The sequence below is a fragment of the Spermophilus citellus genome, assembly GCF_964194105.1.
Source record: "Spermophilus citellus genome assembly, chromosome: 19".
Taxonomy (NCBI): Eukaryota; Metazoa; Chordata; class Mammalia; order Rodentia; family Sciuridae; genus Spermophilus; species Spermophilus citellus.
The window spans coordinates 15,806,620-15,825,443 of record NC_138201.1 but is presented as its reverse complement, the minus strand read 5'-3'; the positions used below and the strand labels follow the sequence as shown (position 1 = coordinate 15,825,443).

At 47.4% G+C, this 18,824-nt stretch overlaps 1 protein-coding gene across 1 annotated transcript in view; it reads left to right on the top strand.

The window, feature by feature from the left end:
• The window catches only part of ATP2B2 (ATPase plasma membrane Ca2+ transporting 2), a 207,140-nt gene that overhangs the window by 15,605 nt on the left and 172,711 nt on the right, over positions 1-18,824 (top strand). Inside the window, exon 2 of the mRNA XM_081276197.1 lies at positions 3,355-3,449. The gene's annotated coding sequence lies outside the window, so the exon portion shown is untranslated. The remainder of the gene's footprint in view (positions 1-3,354; positions 3,450-18,824) is intronic.

The window sequence follows — 18,824 nt, the reverse complement described above, 5'->3', positions numbered from 1 at the left end:
AGGGGAACCTATTTCAGGGATACAAGTTGGTTCAACATTTAAAAATTAGTCAGTATAAATCATCATGTTGATAGGCTAAAGAAGGAATATCAGTAATTATATCTGTCAATGAATGAAAAGAAAATTCAACACCCATTCATGATAAAGTTATCAGAAAAATGGGAAAAGAAGGGACTTCCTCAGGTTAATAAAGAGCATTTGAAAAAAAACTACTACAACTAACATTATACTAAGTACTTACAAACTGACTCTTTTCACCTAAGAACGAGAATAAGGCAAGAATGCCAAATTTTACCATTTATACTTTACATAGTGCTAGAAGTCGAAGCTGGTTCAGTAAGAGAAGACAAGAAGAGGCATGTGAATTGTAAGCGAAGAAATAAAACTCTCCCTGGTTGCACATGACTTGATTGTCTACATAAGAAGTTCCAAGGAATATACAAACACACAAACAGAAACAAACCAACAAAACCTCTCCAGAACTCATGGGTGAATTTAGAAAAGTCATAGGACCCAAGATAAACATATAAAAATCTAGTGCATTTCTCTGAACTAGCAATGCACATGTGGACACCAAAATAAAAATTGGAGTGCCACTTATATAACACTCAAAGCAATGAAACACTTAAGTGTAAATTTGACAAAAATTTTATAGGATTGGTACGCTAAAAACTGTAAAACACTGATGAAAGAAATCAAAGATCTAAGTAAACGAACAGACATAGCACTGTATTCATGAATGGAAGATATAATAAAGATATCACTTCTCTGCGTTTCCTATCAAAATCCCAACAATATTCATGTAAATGTTGAAAAGATTATTCTAAAATTCATATGGTATGCCAAAGGCGCTAGAATACTAACACAGTTTTGAAAAAGAAGAATAAGCTTATCTGATTTCAAGATTCATTATGCAGAAATCAAGCCCAATTGGGATTGGCAGAAAGATGACCCATAGATCAATGGAATGAAATAGATGGGCCAGAAATCACCCACACCAACATGCCCAAAAGATTTTAACAAGGAAACAAAAGCAATTCAGTGGAGGAAAGATGACTATCTAATAAATAGTGCTGGAGCAACTGGACATCCATAGGCAAAACAATAATAATAACAATAATGTCAACTTAAGTCTAAGTTTTTTAAAAATATTAACTCAAAGTGGACCACAGACTTAAAGGCAAAATGCAAAACTATAAACCATTTAGGAAAAAAGCAAGAGAAGAATATTCAGTATCTAGGGCTAAGAAGCAGAGTTCTTATGTTTGACACCAAATGCATGATCCATAAAAGGAAAAAAAATGATAAATTGGACTTCACCAAAATTAAAAGCTTGTGCTTTACACACACACACACACACACACACACACACACACACGCCCCTCTGTTTAGAGAATGAAAAATATAAACTGGAAGAAAATATTAGCAAACCATAAAATCTGAGAAGGTTACAGTATCTGGCATTTAAAAGAAACTCATAAATGCAAAAGCAAAAAAAGTTAAACAATTCAATTAGAAAATGAGAAAAAGAAAAAGACATGAAGAGTCATCTCTCTGAAGACTCATTTTTCATTTCACATGAAAAGATGTTTAACATCGTTAGCCACTAGGGAAATGCAGATTAAAATCACAATGAGATAACATCCCACACCTATCAGAGTGACTTAAATGGAAAATAATAATAACAACTCCAAATGCCTACAAGGATGCAGAAAAGTTGGGTCACTCATGCATTTCTGGTAGGTATATAAAATAGTACAGTTACTCTGGAAAAGTTTAACAATATCTTTTTATTTATTTTTTATTTTTTTAAATCATTTTTAAAAAATATTTTTAGTTGTAGATGGACACATATCTTTATTTTATTTATTTTGTAATGTGTTGCTGAGGGATAGAACCCAGTGCCTCACCCATGCTAGGCAAGCTCTATACCACTGAGCTACAACCCCAGCCCCGAGCAATTTCTTTTTAAAATATGCAACTATCATGTGACCCACCTATTGCACTTTAGGGCATTTATCACAAATAAGTGAAAACTTTGTACTTGTACACCATTGTTTATAGGAGCATTATACATAATTATTCCCCAAAAGTGGAAATAACTCAGAGGTCCTTAAATGAGTAAATGATTAAGCTCGCTGTGGCACATTCATGCATGAAATATTACTCAACAATAAAATTAAATGAACTATTGATAGGCACAGCAACCTGGATGAATCTCCAGAGGATTAAGCCAAGTTAAAAAAAAAAAAAGCCAATCCCCAAATGGTTATATCTTGCCTTGTTCCATGTTTAAATTATTGAAAGACTAATATGATAGAGAATGGGATGGTGGTTGTTAGAGGTCAGGGATGAGAGTTGGCAGGAAATGGGTATGACTATAAAGGGGTAGCCTGAGGAGGCCTCTTGGTGATGGGACACTTTGGGATCTTGGTTGTGATGATGATTACATAAAACCACATGTAAAATTTCTTGGAGCTGTACGCACACACATAAATGCATATAAAACTGGAAAATCTGAATTAGGTCTATGAATTGTGCAAGTTCACATGTCTATTTTTGATGATGCGCTCTGGTTGTGCAAGATGTTAATTTGGGGGGTGTCTGAGGGAGGTACATGGAGCCTCCCTGTACATTTCTTTCCAATTTCCTGTAAATTTATATCTATTTCAAACTAAAAAAGTGATACATAAATAAATGGGTAGATGGTGGATGAATGATGGGTGAATGGGTGAGTGGATGGATGGATGGATGGACGAGTGGAGAGATAGACCAATCAATAAAAGGGGGCCAATAAAGACACGTATAACATCCATTTGGTCTCTGCTGCTGTTTATTGAACCTTTCTAAAGCCAAAGTATTTATACATAATATTACCTCTCAGAAAAAATCTTAAGAAATGGGTATTCTTTCTGTTCTCCATGTGGGGAAGCAGGGGCTTCAAAGCCATTAGCCAAGGAAGGGCCTCTGTCTCTCTAGAGCACACACCTGTGACCATTGCACCATACCCCCTCTACCATCACGGTCCCACCAGCCACCAACAGGGAGATTCCACTTTGACCCCTACCAGCAGATGGACCTGCTGCCCTGAGATGAGCGTGGGGCCTGGGAGTGGTGAAACCCACCTGGGCAGATCTCAATGCAGAAGGCAGGGGTGGGGTCCTATGTAGCTGTGTCAGCCCTGAGGGGAGTTGGGGGAGGGGCACCCCTGTTTTCCCTACATCTACACCCCCAATACTGGCCCTAACCCAGAGCCATTACTCAGGAGACACTCACACCACTGTTCCCATCCCTACTTCCTGACCTGAGTCAGGTCATGTGACCCCTAACCAATCCATCTCTTCCCTTTTCCAGAGTTGAACTTCGTCACCCAGTCTCCAGAGCCAGCAAGACATGGGCCCCATTTTCCAAGGCCTGTCGCCTCTCGTTTAACCAGAAGACGTGGAAGGGTGAGTTGACACTGGGTTTTTGTTGTGGGGGAGGAGGGCAAACTGAGTAGAGAGCAAGTGCGCCGTGAGCAGAGGTTGTTAATGGAGGGTCAACTGAGCAGGAGCAGAGAGTGTTTGAAAGCAGCTACCTTCCATCGCCCATGCTGTTGGGGACACATGTGTCATTGTGCAACATTTGGCCTGTTTGGAGAAACTCCCTGGAAACCCTTTTGCAGTTGAATTAGAAGTGGGAGGCAGTAGGACATCCCGTGATAGATGGTTTTCATTCCCAGGGTCTGCCCCAGCCCTGACTGTTGCTGGGGGACCCAGGCAACTCTGACACTGCCTCTGTCCTGGGAGGACAGACTGGTGCTCACATGAAGGCTGGTAACATCACCTGGCCCTGGTTCCTTCTTCTACCATCTGGGCTGCACATGAAGCCTCAGAGGTGGGCTTGCTGTGACCCATGCTTGAGCTAAGAGAGTCAACAGTGCCAGTCGGCTGAGTGGTCGTAGTATGTTTAGTGGTTATCAAGAGCTTAGGAGATGGACTCAGATCTGAGTTCAAAATATTACCAGTTTTGCAACTAAAGAAGCTTCTCTGAGCCAGCATGCCCTAATCCATAAAATGGAGACCAGAATGGCATCTTACAAAAGCTACACAAAGATAATCCAGAGTAACTGGAACATGGTAGGTACCCAATAAATACTTGTTATGCACTAGGTACTTCATCTGGGCTACTGAAATGGGTCAGCCCTCTCCCTGGGGTCAAAATGCCATTCACCTTGCAGAACTAGCACACATGGCAGCTCCATGAGATTTCCCTGGCCCTTTGCTAGAACCAACTGTGTCTTTTTATGTGTTCCTGAAGCCCTTCCTTTTTGGCCTGTTTTTACCTCGCTCCACCCACCTTGCTGTATGATGGTATATCAGGAACCAGAGCTTGTACCACTCATCTCCAGCATCAGATCCAACTTATCTTCCTTAAGAACATCCTCCCAGCACCTGCCCTTCCCCCAGTAGATGTAATTGACCCTTTACACAGATGAGTAAACTGAGACCCCAAGTAGCAACTTTGCATCCAGGATGCAACTGTGAGATTCTGACTGTGAAGATACAGCAGACTTCCACCTGCCCCTGCTCCTGCCTGAACAGAGTAACCCCAGAGCAGAACCAGGAAGGAGCAGGCCTGCAGGCTGCCGTGCCTCTCCTCCTCCCTCAGAGATCACCCAGACCTCTTGCCTCTATGAAGTTTGATTTCTCGCCCAAGCACTTTGGGACTAACCAGATTGTTTTCAAACACATGATATAATTGCTCACATATTTATTTAATGCCATCTCTTGAATATTAAACAATTGATAATACAGAACAGAAAGATGGGCGTCTAAACCCAGCAGTTTTTGGCAGGCGTGGGTGAGGAAGGAGGTCGAGGAGAGCTATCTACAGCCATCCACAGAGGGAGGAGGTGGCAGGTCCCTTCTCTGTCTCCTGAGATGGATTGAAGGTCTCCTCATGAGTTTGTCCCCGGTTGGTGGCAACCACATGGTGGAATTTCACCGTTGAGTGCAACCTGTTTTATTATAGAATAAGGTTGTGTTGTCTTCTCTCTAAAGGATGCTTGAAAGCAGGGCTTCCCATTTGTTTGTTCTTGAGTGTTCTTGAGCACCTCTGTGTACAGTCATTGTCTGCCTTTTATCCCTCTCTGGGTGCCCTTGCATTAAAAGAGCAAATGAGACCCTGTCCTCATGGCGGTGACAACCCTGCAGACTGTGATTCCATAAATACAGAAGGCAGCTTCAAGGTGTGATAAGCTTTTCAAAGAAAGTAAGCAGGGTGGAGTGGCAGGTGGCCAAAGACGGGACATTTGGCGAGAGGTCTGGATGGTAGAGCAGCCAACATGCAGGGGTCTTGGGTCTGGGGAGGACATTGCTGCAGATGTAAAGGCTCCAAGAACAGTGGGGGGGGGTTGGGAGGAACAGAGAGGAGGGCAGCGGGGCTGGAGAGGGGTATGCAGGACTGACAGGCCATGTGGGCAGAGGAGTGGGCATGTGGTGAGGGGCAGGGCACACAGGGCTCCTGTGAAAAGCTGGATTGTAACTGATACGCAGCAGTGAAGCTGATGAATGTATGAGGAGCATCCCTTTGCAGCTGGCAGAGGACACAGGCCACGTGGTCACCATGAAGGGCCAGTCACAGCTCTAGGTCTAGGTTTCTGGTGGTGAGCAGAGAGAATTCAGGGGCACATAAGAGGAGCCACCTGACCCCATGAATGTCCTTCCAGCCTCAGATGTATATCCAGCCATGGTGAACCCATCCTAGGCCTCAAGGTGACCTTAGGTTTTCCCAGGGCGGCTGGAGTATCCCTCACAGTCTCAGCAGTATCAGTCATAGGAATAGTGTCTAGGAGATACTAGTACTCACTCTGCAACGAGAACCCTATCCTCACCCCAGCCTATGACATCTGTAGTTTTATTATTTCCATTTCACAGAGGAAGAAACCAGGCCACAGAGTGGTTAAGACAAATGTCCAGGGTCACTCAGCAAAGAAGTAGCACAGTTGAGATTTGAACCCTGTTCAGCTGACTCCACACATATGGTCCTCAATCCGTGTTGGCTAATTGAATTCATAATAACAAAAGCAGCAGTGGCACAAATAACCAGAGAGGTCACTTAATACAGTACCTGCTACATGCCAGGCCCTGATCTAAGTGTTTAAAAACACATCAGTTAGTCCTCACTACAGCCTTGTGACTACGATCCCCATTTTACAGGGGGATAAACTGAGGCACAGGGGCTTTCATCCCAGGCAGAGTCTGGCTCTGGAGTCTAGGTTTTTAGCAAAATGCAGCGGAGTGCAGGAACTGATCATCTGAATCAGTTCTGTCTCCGTGTCCAAGTCTGGGTCAAGGCCACTCGCCCATCTAGCAGGCATTGAGCAGCAGCCCTTCTGGGTGGTCCCTGAGGATCTGGAGTGTGGGGTGGGAGCAGACCCCCCCACACACCCACCAGGAGCCACGAGAGAGTCTGGAACGGCTGAGTTGTCCTCCCTGGAGCCTTACGATGTGACCTTATTTGGAAGTAGGGTCTTTACAGATTATCCAACATCAACACAATTTGATTGGAAAGATAATCTCCTGACAAGGGAGTTGAGAAATTCCATCTCTGCCAAGAGGAGCATCCAGAGGAAAAAAAAAATGAACTGCAAGATGAGTTGAGTCAGAAAACATTTGTGGAAAATGTTTTACTCCAACTCTGTGCCAGAATATCACCTAAAACATCCGCAGTAGAAAACCCGTCTAGGTAAAAATTGCAGGCGTCCTTCCTTGTAAATAAGTTCCATTTGGCAGAATTTCCACATCAGAGTGATGTATCGGGCAATCACAACTAAGGATAGTTCACAAAGCAACGCGTCACTCCTTCAAATACAGACAAAGGGGATGGGTTCCTGGACCCCTTCCAATGCCTCCCACCCAAGGTTATCAGAACTTGTGGATGCTCAAGTCTCTTATGTAAAATGTCCTAGTATTTGCATGAAACCTACACCCGTCCTCCAGTGTACTCATCTCTAGACAATCAATAATACTTTATACAATGCAGATGCTGTGTGAATCGTTGCTATACCAAATTGTTTAGGGAATAATGACAAGAAAAAAATATGTGCACGTTCAGTTCATATGCAACATTTTAAATATATTTTTGATTTCCACTTGGTTGAAATACATTTTTGATTCCCACTTAGTTGAATCCGTGACGTGGAGCCTGTGGGTACAGAGGAATGACTAGAATTCCCACCTGAGTGGTTGTGCTGTAGGCCACATACATGGCAGTGCTTTGTGCAAGATGAAAATTTGCTCGAATCAGGGCTTTTAAAGTACTTGATGATTCTTTAACAGCTTATCCTCGCAGAGAGTTTGGCTATTTCCCTGCAGTGTTGTTTCTCAGTGAGAGAAACCAGGAAAACACAGCCTCTCCCTGGCCAGAGAGTCTCATAGTCTAAAATACAGGGGGACAGAGCAAAGATGTGGCGCCAACACCCTGAGCCTCTGGGAAGGACCTGTAGCTGTCCTGCGTGGCTTCTGTCCTTGTATCTCTCCAGTCCCCTGCCTTCATGCAGAGGTGGTGTGGCCCAACACACATCTCACCTTGCCAGGTGCAGGTCCTGCCTGCATTGTCCTAGCCCAAGTTATTTAAATACTCCTCTGTCTCCTCTGCTCCTCTGTATTTTTTTTTTAAATGGGAGTGATGAGCACTCCCACTTGACAGTATTGGAAGGATAAGGTGGGAAGAGAAAATATGATGTGCCCAGACGGGCCCTAGACTATTGGCTGCTCAGTGGCTCTTGTTCTCCTGGTGGTCCGCAGTGGGGATGATCACCTTGAATCGGGAGGACCCCAGAGGCTTCTTTCTTCTGGGACTTTGTTGGTCTCTTTCAGCCGTACAGCACAGGGAAAAGAGCTTGCTGTCCAAATTAGTTTCCCAGGGCTGCTGTAACACAGGATCATGAACCGAGGGGCTTGACGTAACTGAAATGTGCCGTCTCACCGTTCAGGAGACTTGAAGTCTGAGATCAAGGTGTCAGTGGGGTGTCAGAATCTATTCTGAGCCTCTCTTCTAGCTTCTGGTGGTTTCCTGGCCATCTTTGGCCTTCCTTGGCTCATAGATGCGGCTCTCCAGTCCCCTGCCTTCGTGTCATCTTGCCTCTGCATATTTGTGTCCAAATTTCCTCTTTTTATAAGAACACCAGTCATTTCAGGTTAGGGCCCACCCTAATGGCCTCATTTTAACTTGATTAATGCTAAAGACCCTATTTGCAAGTAAGGTCACATTTTGAGGTGCTAGGGGTTTCAACTCCAACATGGGATGGCGATTCAATCCCTGACACTATCGTAATTGTTTGAAGCTGAAAGGATGAGCCACCCATTCACTCATGACATGGAGATCCTCAAATAGACTTGAAGGATATTTTCCATCATTTTTCAAAAGGGCAGTGCTCGGGCTGGGGATGTGGCTCAAGCGGTAGCACGCTCGCCTGGCATGCGTGCGGCCCGGGTTCGATCCTCAGCACCACATACCAACAAAGATGTTGTGTCTGCTGAGAACTAAAAAATAAAATAAAATATTAAAAATTCTCTCTCTCTCTCCTCTCTCACTCTCTTTTTTTAAAAAAAAAAAAGCAGTGCTCCTCTCAAAATCACAGATGCCCCAGTTTCCAGGAGATGCCCATCAATACTTGGCCCTCACCAACTCCAGCCTGGGTCTTTTTTAAAAAATATTTTTAGTTTTAAATGGACACAACACCTTTATTTAATTTATTTATATGTGGTGCTGAGGATCGAACCCAGTGCCTCACACGTGTTAAGCAAGTGCTCTACCACTGAGCCACAACCCTAGCCCCATCCTGGGTCTCTTGAGCCAATCATGATCTTACATGAAGAGCAGTAGGTTTGAACCCAAGCACTTTCTTAACACACCTGTGTACTGGGTTCCGGGGAATACACGGGAATCCAAGGGCTTAGCTCAAGATGGTCACAAGCTGAATGGCCATGGGACAGGTAGGCATGCAACTTGCTGATGTCAGACATGTGGGTGCTGGGGCCACCAGGCTCCAGCAAGTGGTCTTCAAAAGGTGAGGGAACAAGTCTTCCTTCCAGAGTCACTCCCTGTCTTTGTTTTCCTGAAGGAGGAAAAATGCCCTTCCCAGGTGCTTTGAGGACCATGAGGGAGCCCCGACTCCCTTTTGCCATTCACTCAGCTCTCCTTCTGGGATGAGACTCACTTCTGTTCTCCTTCTATGTTGAGTCAGCGTCCCCCTGCCTCGGGCTGCCATGGGGGCTGGAAGGGAAATGCTCAAAATTGTTTGCTGCACCTGAGTGCAGTGGGGTCTCCCAGGAGGGCGTTGCTGTCAGCCCGGGCTTGCCTGGAGCCAAAGGCTGCCCTCCTTGGCATCAGGGGGAGAACCAGAAGGGAACCCAGCTTCCCTCTATGAGCCAACATCCTAAACCCTGCAGGATCCCCCTAGAAGGAACCAAGGTCTGCTCAGCAGCAGACCACTGCTAGGCGTTTTCTCTGCCTGGTCACTTCTCCATTTCCTTCTGGCTGATCCCAGCAGCAGGGACCTCATTCCAAGTGGTGGCACGGGAGGGTGTGGCAAGGAGCTAAGCTGGCAAAGTCCGTTCTTGAACCTGCAGCTCCTACCGTAGCACAGTTCCATCTGCATGCGTGCTCTCTGGTTTCTTAGGGCTTCCAAACGGAAGGCCCAACATCCCCATGTCACTTGTAACCTCATGAAAAATTTATCATTCTTTCCCTTGTCCCTATAGCTCTTCAGATAGGTCTTGGTTGTAGGATATTTCAGATTGTTTTAGTTTAGTTTTGGAGAATTACATTCTCTCCTATTAGACTGTAAACTCCCCCAGGAGGCATTCGGCCCTGGAAAGAGCCTTCGACCTTATCCTCAAAGATGCCTGACTTTAAACTGGTGCCCCACTTCCTCCTAGCTGTGTGACCCAGAGGAACAGACCTAACCTCTCTGAGCACATGGGTGAATGTCAGTGTCTTTATGCGCTTCTGTCCCTCCCTGAGCACAGAATCTATGTCCTGCTTATCTCTGTACCCCTACCCCCTGACATTCATACAGCAGGTGCTCACTACTTGCAGAGAAAGCACAAGGAGCTCTCTCGAGATGGATTACATTATAAACTCATAGGGTGGAAAGTTCGCCAGCAGAAGCAGGTACACAGTGCATCTTGGAGTGACTGCAAGAGGTGAAGTCAAAAACAGTGGAGAAAATCCAGTGTAACTTGAAAATGATGAGTCCAGGCACATAACTGAGACCTCGTGTGGCCATCCAGGGATCACCCCTAAGCAATCACCCTCATAGCTCCTAGACAGGCTGCATTGGAGGAGAAGACATCACCGTGGTCTCTGGTTTCAGTCACATTTTTATTTTTATTTTTATTTATTTTTATTTTATTTTTTCTTTTTTTATTGTTGGTCGTTCAAAACATTACATAGTTCTTGATTTTTTAAAAGCCTGGGGCTGGGAAGTGGAGGAGGACCCGCGTTAACTTGATCTCGTGTCTGCCACCTAGATGTTCTGTTTGTCGACTAGGAGTTGTGATTAGCAAAATATCAATTCATGTGAGAGCAAGGAAATAGTCAGGGGCAAGTTCTTTATACCTGAAATGTTTGAAAAAATCAATACAGAGGGGGATTACAGCCTCCATGGAACTAGCTCTTTCCCCAGGAATGGTGAAGAAGGGACCTGTCACTCTACGTGAAGGATGTTTTCTTCCTGTTGTCAATAAACAGAAAGAGCCAGGGCCTCTTATAAGGGAAGAAGCAAGGAGAATCATGGGGCCAGCGATGGGGTGGGTGGAGATTGTTCCGAGAGGCTTCCTGGGGGAGGCTACCTTCCCAGCTGTTGGGCCAGGGTGCTCCTGCTCTCCAGGCCTGGCCTCTGGCCAGCCATTCACCCCCACTCGTCCCTTTTCATCAGAAATCTTCTTGGGTTGGGCCAGATGCACTCCTGGTTTCCAGGGCGACCCTTCCCCAGCCATCTGTACAGGGAGTCCTCGGAACAAAAGAATTTCCAGGTAAGCAGGACTGAGGCCAGAGCGTCGCTGATAGGATCAGGGCCTCGTGAGCAGGTGAACAGTGGCCCAGGAGGAAGCTGAGGACACAGAGACATGTCCACTGTTCACGTTGACTTGGCAGAGACACCCTTTTGTCATGGCACTGTGGAGGCAAGCCCACAGCCCCTGGTGACCAGCCATGCTCCCCCGCCTCTCGCCACCCTGGCCTCTCCCCTCCTTGCTGTTCTCCAGGCCAGAGAGGGAGGCAGCCCGGCTGGCAGCTGGACCCGGACCCAGTGGCCACTTCACAGGGTGTAGCCATAGGCGGCAGACTTCCGCAGTGGTTGGTGGAACTGAAGCCGAGAGGTTAGAGTGTGGGTTTTTTTGTCTGTCGCCTGGATCCCAGAGGGGACACCATTGGATCTGCCACCATCTCTGGCCCAGGTATGAGAGGCTGGGATCGTGGGCTGGCTGGTCCCCTCAGGAGCCTGGGTCTCTAGTGAAGGTGCGTGGCTGAGATGAAACATGGCATGAGGGGAGAGACCTACGAAGCTTTGTGTCCTGCGGTGAGGAGGGGTGGAGGGGGAGACCCAGTCCAGACTGGCTCTATGGATACTGATGAAGAGCCGCTCCCCCCCCCCAGGGACAGTCTGTGAGATCCCTATGCGAAGGCACATTCAGAAACCCTGCAAGTGACCTGCCAGGTTTCCAGGTGCAACTCCAGAGGTGGGGCCCAGGTTAAGGTCTCACACTGTAAGTCCAACAGACCAGTGTCTGAATCTTGTGTCTGCAAATCTGTCAGCTGGGAAGACAGACAAATTCTCACCCTCTGACCTCACTTATGTTTTCATAAGTGAAATGCAGATAATTACAGGACCATCTCACAGGGTACTTGTAAGGAGAAATGATATTGCACACACTGTGGGCTTATTCCATACCTCGAACTTAAATCAGGAGTTACTGTGGCCCTATCATTGTCATGACTGTCACCATGGTTACTGTTTGCTCTTATTGTTATTAGGAAAGGGAGATTCAGAGAGGGCAGGGGCTTGCCCCCAGTCACACAGCGAGTCAGCAGGCAAGACAGGACCCAGTCCTACCCCTTCCTTTGGCCCTTACTGATCTCGATTGCCCTGCTACATAGCTGTTATTATAGGCAGCTGTTTGTCCTTCTTGGTGTTATCCTTGCAAGAGGTCTTTGAACATCTGGAAACTCATCGCTGTCTGAACTCATTGGTTCTGGGCTTAGGTCCTGGGGGTGCCACACAGAGAAAGCCAGCATCGCCCCCAAAAGTTGGGCCAGCCGAGAGCCCAGGTGGGGAGTTACCTTGTCCCCATGGTTTCCAGAGCAGCCGTATGAAGGCCCTCCAGGCACCTGCTGTGTCCTTGGCTGGGGGAAGTCTCTGAGGGAGCAGGATGCAGCTCTTGGTGACAGGGGTCTGGGCAGGGCTCCTTGCACCCCAACAGGCTCCTTAAAAGGGGAAGAATGGGACCCCAACTTCCACCAGCTTCCCTGGACATAGGGGCAGATTTGGGGGTCATCTTAAAGGGTCTTGAAGGACAGAGGAACATGAGGAGGCAAGACAGGGGGAGCAGGAAGAAACCTTGGGAGAAGCACCCATCTTATTTATTTATTTTTATTATTATTTTTTTTTGTTTTTTGTTTTGTACCAGAGATCAAACCCAGGGGTGCTTAACCACTGAGCCACATTCCTAGCCCTTTTTATTTTAAGACAGGGTATCCCTAAGTTGCCCAGAGTCTCACTAAGTTGCTGAAGCTGGCCTTGAACTTATGATCCTCCTGCATGAGCCTCCCTGGCCACTGAGATTCCAGGTGTGTGCCACCCTACCTGGCCTATTTCAGCCTCTTTCTCAAAGCACAGCACTTCACTCCAGCCAGGACAGGGTCTCCCTGCCTTGCTAATGTTGACCTTGAACTTCTGATCCTCCTGCCTCAACCTCCTGAGTTACTGGGATTACAGACCGGCACCACCACACCCAGCAGGAGAGCACCTGTTTTAATACTGCTACCACATAACAAGCAATACTCATAATCATCCCCATTTAATGGACACTGAGTGTGGACCAGGCACTAGGCTAAGAACTGTTAACACATTATCTCGTTTCATCTCCACCTCAGGCTGATTAGGTAGAAGATGTTACTATATCCGTTTTATGGCTGAGTAAACTAGAAGAGCCTTCTTAATATGCAGCAGGGTAACTATAGGCACCAAGCAGATGATACAAAGTGATGATCAATTCTGAGCAGAATACAATAGGGAGTGTAGCTATTTGGAGAGTCAATCATTTGGGAGAGTGGAGGGGACCAGAGATTTAACCCAAGGGCACTTTCCCACTGAGTTACATCCCCAACCTTTTTTGTTTTGTTTTGTTTTTTGGTTCTTTGGGGTTTTTTTTGTTTTTGTTTTTGTTTTTTTGAGATAGGGTCTTACTAATTTGCTTAGGGCCTCGCTAAGTTGCTAAGGCTGGTCTTGAACTTGTGATCCTCCTGCCTCAGCCTCCTCAGTTGCTGGGATTATTAGGCATGCACCATTGCATCCAGCTCCATCATTTTTTTTAATTGAGACATGATTAAAGTGGGTAAGTGCCTAATCTCGCATTAACCACTTGATGATTTTCCATGCATTTGAGCCTGTGTAACCACCACACAAATACAAATATTTTTACTAGCCCAAAACTTTTCTTCTGAGGTAATCAAATTTAATTGAAAAAAAAGTCTTCTGCAAAACTGTCACAGGCAAGAGGAACCTAAGTAGACATGATGACTAACTATAACATGGGAACTCAGGAAAGTAAAAGGACGCTAGGTAAAAGCATAGGAAATTTGAATGAAATGTTAATTTTTGTTAATAATAATGTATTGATATTGATTCATTAATCATGAGAAACATACTACTGTGGAAACTAGATATGGGTAGATAGGAGCTTTGTGTAGTATCTTCACAGTATTTTAGTATATCTAAAGCTGTTCTAAAACCAAAAGTTGATTTAAAAAAAAAAAACCCCAAAAAACAGTTCTGCAAATACCCAAGCAGAGTACATCCACGAGCTGGATCTGGCCTTCAAGCAGCCACTTTGCGTCCTCCAGTGACTTAATGCCCTCATTTTACAGATGGGTAAACTGAGGTCCAGAAAGGGGGAGTTCTTACTCAGGGCCACACAGTAGTTCAGTGGCAGATCCAGGATCAAAAGTTGGGTCCAGGCTCCAGCTGTAAAGGGTGGGTATGGGTGGGGACTGCTGGGGCCTCCCCAGGTCTGACAGTGCTGGCTGGATCTCACCCTGCAGGCAGCTGTCAGGGGCTCCCTGACTTCCCTTCTCTGACCACCTCTTGGACTCTGCAGAACTGTGAGTTGGAAACCAGTTCTCCCGCTGGCCTTGGCCCCAGAGGGAGTGTCCAGGGGCACTTCCTGTTCTGGGAGCAGGCTCCCGCCCTCCACCCCAGCCTGCTCCGTGAAGCTGCATCTGGGAGCGTATTGTAGGTGTCTGGGTGACTGTGATACCAGCACAAGGGTGGCCCTGGCATGGAGCCTCAGCTGAGTGTTGGACGAGGGGTAAACAAAGAAATGGAGAAAGGAAGACATGAAGGGGGGAAACAGGGGAGTGAGAGGGTGGTTCAGTCCTGGCTCTGCCACCTCTGGCCACATAGCCTCCAACACGTGCCTCAATTTCCCCATTTTAAAACATGGATGATGGTAGAACCTAGGCCTTATGTGGCTACTGAGAAGATTAAAGGAGTCAATTGACGTGTGACGGGGAGAAGTCATAACCAACAGAGCAGGGCACGAGGGCTGGGGAGGTTGATGATTTTCTTTCCATATTGAGAGACAAAAGTTGGAAAAAAAAAAAAGAGGGGGAAGGGGAACAGCATCCCATAACAGTGATAGCACACATTTGGGAACCAGGCTGCCAGGGTTCAAATCCCAGTGCCACAACTTATTGATGATGTGACCTTGGGCATGTGGGTTAACCTCTCCATGCCTCTGTGTCCTCATCTGTGCAATGGGTGTGATGACAAGCGTACTCTCCTCAGAGGTTGGGAGATGAAGTGGTTGGTTGGTGTGTATAGAGTGCTTGGGGCTGTAGCCCCCCATCCAGAGCCACCCTGCAGAGAGTGAACATTCAGGAAATGCCTGGGGAAGGTTTGATGCCACATCAGCTCCTCCGTTGAGGGACCCCACGTTCAGGACAGCTGGAGACTCAGGCACTAGGAGCTCCCCCACCCTGAGGCCAGGGGAGATGCTGTCCCTAATGAAGTGGGACAAGAAGGGAAACCCTGATGACCCGATGCCCATTTCTGTGACCTCCGCCACCCCCAGCCAACTCCAGGGTGGGCAGCCTTGACAATATTTTAAGAGAAGCTAGAAATCTGGGTTCCTCGGCACAGTCCTCCAATTTTTAAACATTGGCATTTAATTCAATTTTATTTTAAGCTCTGAGCAAAACAAACAAATTTATTTTAAGCTGGCTGCTCTCACAAGTGGCTCGTTTGCAGCTTCTACTCCAGTCTAGCCCTGCCACTTGGCTTCCTTTTCGTTTTCTTTTTTTCTACATTTTAAGGAAGAGGAAACTGAGGCCCAGAGAGAAAAGCTCAGACCCTACTGTATTTGACCATGTAGTGGGGCCAGCAACAAGTCTACCAGACCCCCTCTGCTCCACGGCCAGATCTCCTCACGGGAGATCCCCACTGATCCCCACTTATCACTGACCTTTGACCAGAATCTTCCAAATAGCATACTTGAAGGAGGATGTAAATTCACCAGACGCCATTCACACCCTGCATCAAAGGCTCTCCACCACTTCCAGAATCATAGGACAGATTCCAGAGCCCAAGCTTCACCCCCAGTCCTAGGTTGGAAGATTGGGAACCAGGATTCCAAGGGATTCCCGGACCTCAGCATTTCCCATGAGCAGAGGTGGCCAAGGTGGCCTGCCAGGGAGCAGCTGGTGTTGAGTTCTGTCATAAAGGAGGTGGCTGGAGAAGTTGAGGAAAGAAAAGAGGCAGGTCCAGAAGTTTGGGGTGGGTATTTTGCAGGGGAGAGGGTTAATTTATAGGTTCATCATATTCTGCCCTTGAGCTGCTTTTTCTATTCTGTGGCAAAACTGATCTTTGGTTCCCACTGACTTCCCCTGTCCGTGCCTCCGTTTTCCCATCTGGAGAATGGGAATCAAGATCAAACCACCTCCTACAGCTTATGATGAGGACATAATGGGACGACACATGTAGAGGATTAGACTGTTAAGAAGTGGCCACCGTGACCAGTGCCAGCAGCTGCCAGCCTTCCTGTTTGCACAAGCCACCGTTGGAGAATCTCTCTCTCTGGCCTTTCTTTACTCTCCACGTTTGTGTCCTTCCGTCTGTCGGCAGAGTCAGAGGTGCCAGCTGTGGGGCTCCTCTCACAGGTCAGGCCCTGTTCCAGACCTCCCCCCGTCTCCTGTGTCCCCCGGAGCAGTCCTGGGAAGCCAGCATCATCTCCATGCTTGCTGATGGAGAACTGTGATGCATCCAAGGTCATCCCCCCACCATGTGTGAACGTGACCTTGAGCAAGCCCCAGTACCTTTCGGAGTCCCCAGCCCCCTCATCTGTAAACGGAGGCTCAGGATGCCCACCCAGGGCTGCCATGGGGCTCCAAGAGGTAGTGACTTGGAAAGTGCCCTGTCAGCTGCAAATCCCAGCCAAATGGACAGTGTCACCATGAGTCCTTTGGAGGCCTGCTCCTGTTTGGGGTTCAGTGCATTTTGGCAGCAAGAAGCCACCAAGAGAAGTCATTTTGTGTCTCTTTCTTGGAAGGCTTCCAAAATTCATCACCTGCCTCCAGGTGACAAGCACAGTGCTGGCTTCAGCCTGGCCTGTGCTTAAAGCCAGTAAATGCCATTGGGATGGCGAGCGGCAGAGGGAGTCGGATTTGATGGCCACAGGGGAGACCGCAGCCTGGTGTGGGAGCTAATCCCAGGCCTTCTATTCACTAGCTGTGTGGCCTTAAGCCAGCTAGTTAACATCTCTGAGCCTCATATAGATGTTTGTTAGTATGAGAGGGGGTGAGCAGCTGAGAAGAAGCAAAGTTGTGGGTCCAAAGACATTCATGACAATAGTACCAGGCCCAAGGCTGGGGTGGCAGACCCTGTAGGGAGTCAGGGGGGAGTAGAAACCCAGCAAGGGGCCCTGGGGAGAAGGCCTCACCGCTGAACCCAGAAAGAGAAGGCTAGCAAGCAGGACTTGGCGGCACACATACACTGGGACAGAGACAGGTCAAGGGTGCTCAGCGCTGCAGGCACACTGGGCCCGGAGCTGCGAGAGGGCACTTTGATCTGGTGGCCTAGCTCACAGGAAGAACGCAGCACATGTTCAACAAACTCAATTTCACATTCGCTTTCCTCTCGAGCCTCCCACTGCATCCTCCTATCCTTTAATCCCAGCCCTGCCTCCCTGCCTTGGTGAGGTGTGGAAGGACACAGGCCCTGGGGCCCGACAGATGGGTTCAAATCCAACCTCTGCTCTTTCTGGCTAAATAGTCTGATCCTCTGTTTCCTCTTCTATAAACGGGCCAACATTTGCCTCCCTAGCAGGGCCATGGTGGGAATTAGAGATGATGGATGTGGAAGCACCTGGCATGTTCTTTGACACATAGTAGGGATTCTGCAAGTGGCAGCAGCAAATGCTGTTGTTCCTTCCAAGTGTGGCCTGTGGCCACATCTGGCTTCTCTAATCTCATTCAGACTAATTTCCCAAGTAGTTCCCAATCAGTTGGCCTTTGTATCTCAGATGACACGATACAAGTACCTGGGGTATCTCCACCTCCAAGGGTGGCGTTTCACAGGGCTCCTGTAGTCCCCTCCCGTGGTGCCCACACTCTCACTGCTTCTAATTGGACATGGTGGGGTTATTAACAGCACCCACAGAACAGCTCAGAAATGAGCATCAAGAGACAAATCACTCTGAAAGAAGGAATAAAGGGCCCTCGGGGCCCAAAGCTACCTGTCCATCATCGATAATGCCACCACCAGCTTTATTCCTGGCTGTGAAAGTTTGCAAGTTGAAAGTTCATGGCTGATAATCTACCCGGTCCTGAATCCCGGGTCAACTGATTCTTTATGGTGCTTTTCTGATGCCTCCAGGGTCAAGGTGAATTTCCTACAAGGTGGGATGGTCTCGGCTTCCCCCTGAGGATGGGGGGTGCAGTTTGCCTGCAGGGCCTTCAGGCCCAGAGGGACAATCTGCTTGTCTTGATCCATTTTTTGGTGCTATCACTAATTAATTTTTTTTTTTTAAAAAAGGAGTTTCTTTTGGCTCATGGTTCTAGAGGCTGGGAAGTCCAAGATTGGTCAGCCACATCTTGCAAGGACCTTGTGCAGAGTAATTCATGGCAGAAAGCGGAAGGGCAAGGGGTGTGTGAGAATGAGGCAGAATGTGGAGTTGCTTGCTTTAAACAACCTGCGTGTGTGGCACCTGACCCAGCAGGAGCAAGAACTTGCTCTGGGGAGAAAGCCATTCACCCACTCCTGCAGGCTCTGTCCGCATGACCCAGGTCACCTCCCATGCAGCTACACTTAGGAATCAACCTGTATTGTGAGTTTTTTTGGTAGGGACAAGCCACATTCAAACCGGCTCTGTCCTTTTGGAGATCATGTGGCCTTGAAGCCCAGAGCTGCCAAGGGTCTCAGGCAAGACCTTGTCCAATGCCTGGCTAATGGCCACTTACCCTGCATGCAATGTATACCCTGTTCTAGAAGCTTCTCAAAACGGGGAACAGGTCCCCATGACTAGCTGGAAAGCCCTGGCATGGGAGAGGTCCTCTCAGCC